Raw genomic sequence first — 3735 nt, 5'->3', positions numbered from 1 at the left:
TCCCCCTCTCTTGTTTTTCTATCCTATCTTTTATTTGGCAATAATGGCTACACATGGAGAGCCCTGGTATCACCAGCAGACGAAGACCACTATCGCTGCCCTCTGTGAGCTGAGGCAGATTGACCCCATGGGCAAAATCAAGGCCCAAATGATTGCTGAACTGTTGCAAGGTGATGCAGTGCCTGTCCGACAGCAGAGCCCTGATGATGGGGCGGCCAGCCAAGGCCCGGATGGTGCGGCTGCAGGGGTCCCACCTGTGATTGCCAGCCATACCCGCAACCAGGGTAGTGTGGACCTCCACCTGCAGATGGCCTTGGAGCAGCTCGCTGCAGACGATCGTGACGGATGACTGCTGCTGATCCTGAAATTCCAGGAGCGAGAGGCTGAGAAAGCTGAGCGCCAGGCCCAAGCTGACCGAGAGGAGCGCCCGGCGCAAGCTGACCGAGAGTAGCGCCAGGCACAAGCTGACCGACATCACCAGCTGGAGCTAGCCAGGATTCCAAAGGAGTCATCCTCCACGCAGATCCGTGAGTCCAACAGTGCCAACTGCTTTAAACCCCATCCTGAGCACTTCCCTGTGATGGAAAAGGATGGGGACTTGGACACATTTCTGCGAGGCTTTGAAAAGGCCTGCAGGCAGTATCAGCTGCCCACGGAACAGTGGGCCAGGTACTTAACTCCAGGGCTCCGAGGAAAAGCCTTGGAGGTGTTTGCTTCCCTCCCTCGAGAATAAGATGGAGACTATGAGGCCGTCAAGCAGGCCCTGATAAAAAAGTACCAGCTGACTCCAGAGGTTTACCGGAAAAAATTCAGAGCCCTCCAACGTCGACCAGATGACACCTACAGTGATTTGGTGGATGGGCTCAGAACCAACTTTGAGCAGTGGATCCGAGGACAGTCAGTCACCACCTTTGAGAACCTGGAGGATCTGATGGTGAAGGACCAGTTTCTCCATCTTTGCCCAGTGGAAGTGAGACAGTTTGTGTTTGACCGTGAGCCGAGGGAAGCCGCCAAAGCGGCCCAGATCGCGGATACCTATGAGGCCAACCGCACACCAGAGGTGCGGAAGTCAGCCACCGCCAGCTGGAAAGGGGGTAAGCCGATGACCACCCCCCGTGTTCCAGCCAGCCGGCCTTCAGCGGGTCCGGACCCATCTTTTAGCACCCTGCCCGCTTCTGACTCCCGTAAGTGCTATACCTGTAACAAGACTGGTCACATCACCTTCACCTGCCCGCAGAGGCAGAAGAAGAACCCCACACCTAAGGCCCAGGGGTCTGCTGCAGCAGTTCTTTTTGTGGGTGGGTTGGTTGGGGGGGGGTCTTTGAAAATTTGCAATCAGTCACCGTGGGTGATAAAGTCACTATGGGGCTCAAGGATACCGGAGCCGAACGGACCCTCATCCGCCCTGAGTTGGTGTCCCCTGAAGATCTTATCCCTGGGAAAACCCTGACTGTCACCAGGATTGGGGGTGTTCACCGTCCTTTGCCCATGGCCCGGGTTTTCCTAGACTGGGGTGCGGGGAGGGCATTGCGGGAAGTGGGGGTGTCAGAGAACCTCCCAACCAATGTTTTATTGGGGACTGATCTGGGATGGTTGATGCCCAATATGTTCCTGACAACCCTCCCAAATCTGATATGTCATATAATGCCACTGTCGATGACGTCTGTGATGAGAATGCCAGTGATATTAACACTAATATGATGTATAATGATGATATGTATTGTGGTAACGGAGTGCTCAGCCACGTCGCCCATCGGGGTGATGTTGATGTGGACCCCTAAGACGGAGCCAGCATGAGTGCTGAGGGCGATGGGAGCAGGCCTGGGAACCTTGAAGCCAGTGGTCCCAGAGCTGGTCCCAGACGTTTCCAGTGAGTTTGGGGCCCTAACGTCCCTTCTGGCTACCTCCAGCCAGGAGTTCCAGGCGGTTCAGCGCACAGATGTCAGCCTAGAGGCCTTAAGGGACCTCGAGGAGAAACCCATCTCCGAACCTGATAAGGAGAGGGTATTCTGGGATAAGTGGAGGTTGTACCAAGAAATGGTCCCCTGCAACCTCCAACAGGAGTGGATGAGGGAGAGACAGCTGGTCGTGCCATATCAGTTTAGGGAGGAGTTGTTGCGGGTTGCCCATGAGATTCCTCTAGCTGGACACTTGGGGGGGCCGCAAAACAAAGGCCCGGCTGTCTCACCACTTCTAATGGCCCCAAATGGGGACAGACATTGCCAACTACAGCCGCTCCTGTATCACGTGCCAAAGAGTGGGGAAGTCGGGGTGTGCCACCAAGGCTCCCCTGATCCCTTTGCCTGTGATAGAGGAGCCTTTCCAGAGGATTGCTGTGGACATCATTGGCCCGCTTGCCATCCCCAGCAGCTCTGGAAAGCAGTTCATTCTTACTGTGGTAGACTATGCTACCCGGTACCCGGAGGCAGTAGCTCTGTCCTCCATTTGAACCATTTTTTCATGGGTAAGATTTCCCAGGGAGATGCTCACAGACCAGGGGACTCAGTTCATGTCTCGCCTAATGGAAGCTCTCTGTAAGAAAATGCAGGTGCAGCACCTGGTATCAAGTTCGTATCACCCACAGACCAATGGTTTGTGTGAACGATTCAATGGTACCCTTAAGCAGATGCTTAAGATGCTGGTCGAGTCCCATGGGCGCGACTGGGAGCGGTACCTCCCACACCTGCTCTTTGCTAACAGAGATGTACCACAGGCCTCAACGGGGCTCTCCCCCTTCAAGCTCCTGTATGGCAGATGAGTCTGGGTACCCCTTGGTCTGGTAAGAGAATCCTGGGAAGGGGAACTGAGCACTCCCGAAGTGTCCGTCATAGAGTATGTCATGTGGCTCCTTGACAAAATGCAGGCAATGACACAGCTGGTGCATGAGAATATGGTGCAGGCCCAGGCCAGCCAGAAGCTGTGGTATGACCGGAACGCCCAGGAGCGGGTGTACGAAGTTGGTCAGAAGGTGTGGGTCCTAGTCCCAATGACCCAGAACAAGCTTCAGGCAGCCTGGGAAGGCCCATACCCCATATGCCAGCGCCTCAATGATGTGAACTACGTGGTCACCATTGACCATGTCTGGAAGAGGCAGAAAGTCTTCCACGTCAACATGATGAAAGCTCATCATGACAGGGAGGCCTGTGACCTTCCTGTATGTAGCGTCCCCGAAGAAGGCGAGACAGAAGTCCTGGTCGACCTACTGGCTGCCGCCCGGGATGTGGGTCTATTGTGGACGCGGAATTCAACCCGCAGCTATTCACGGACCAGAAGTCCCAGCTGCGAGAGGTGCTCCGGCCTTACTTGACCCTCTTCACGGGTGTCCCTGGGAGGACGCAGCTAGCTGTCAACCTGGTGGACACAGGGAGTCGCCCCCCAGTCCGTCAATCCGTTTACCGTGTCTCTCTAGAAGTGCAGAAAGACAACAAGGCGGAGATAGATGAGATGTTGGACCTAGGGGTGATCCAACGGTCAAAAAGTGCATGGGCCTTACCTGTAGTCCTGGTCCCGAAAAAGGACTGGACCACCCGGTTCTGCGTGGACTACAGGAGGCTAAATGCCATCACCTCCTCACGAAAAAGAAGCTGCCGCAGACCGTTGACTGGACAGCTGACTGTGAGCGGTCCTTCACGGCGCTGAAAGCTGCCCTGGCCAGTTCCCCAGTTCTGCAGGCCCCAGACTTCACCCGGCGGTTTGTAGTCCAAACAGACGCCACTGCGTTTGGACTGGGTGCTG

At 55.5% G+C, this 3735-nt stretch overlaps 1 pseudogene; it reads left to right on the top strand.

Moving 5' to 3' along the window:
- Positions 1-580: 580 nt before the first annotated feature.
- LOC141258625 (uncharacterized) lies at positions 581-1701 on the top strand (annotated as a pseudogene).
- The last annotated feature ends 2034 nt before the right edge of the window (positions 1702-3735 follow it).

This window comes from Phyllobates terribilis, unplaced genomic scaffold (genome assembly GCF_046119375.1).
Source record: "Phyllobates terribilis strain yellow unplaced genomic scaffold, ASM4611937v1 Scaffold_3__8_contigs__length_932513732, whole genome shotgun sequence".
Taxonomy (NCBI): domain Eukaryota; kingdom Metazoa; phylum Chordata; class Amphibia; order Anura; family Dendrobatidae; genus Phyllobates; species Phyllobates terribilis.
The sequence above is the reverse complement of the archived record's forward strand: the minus strand, read 5'-3'. Positions and strand labels throughout refer to the sequence as shown.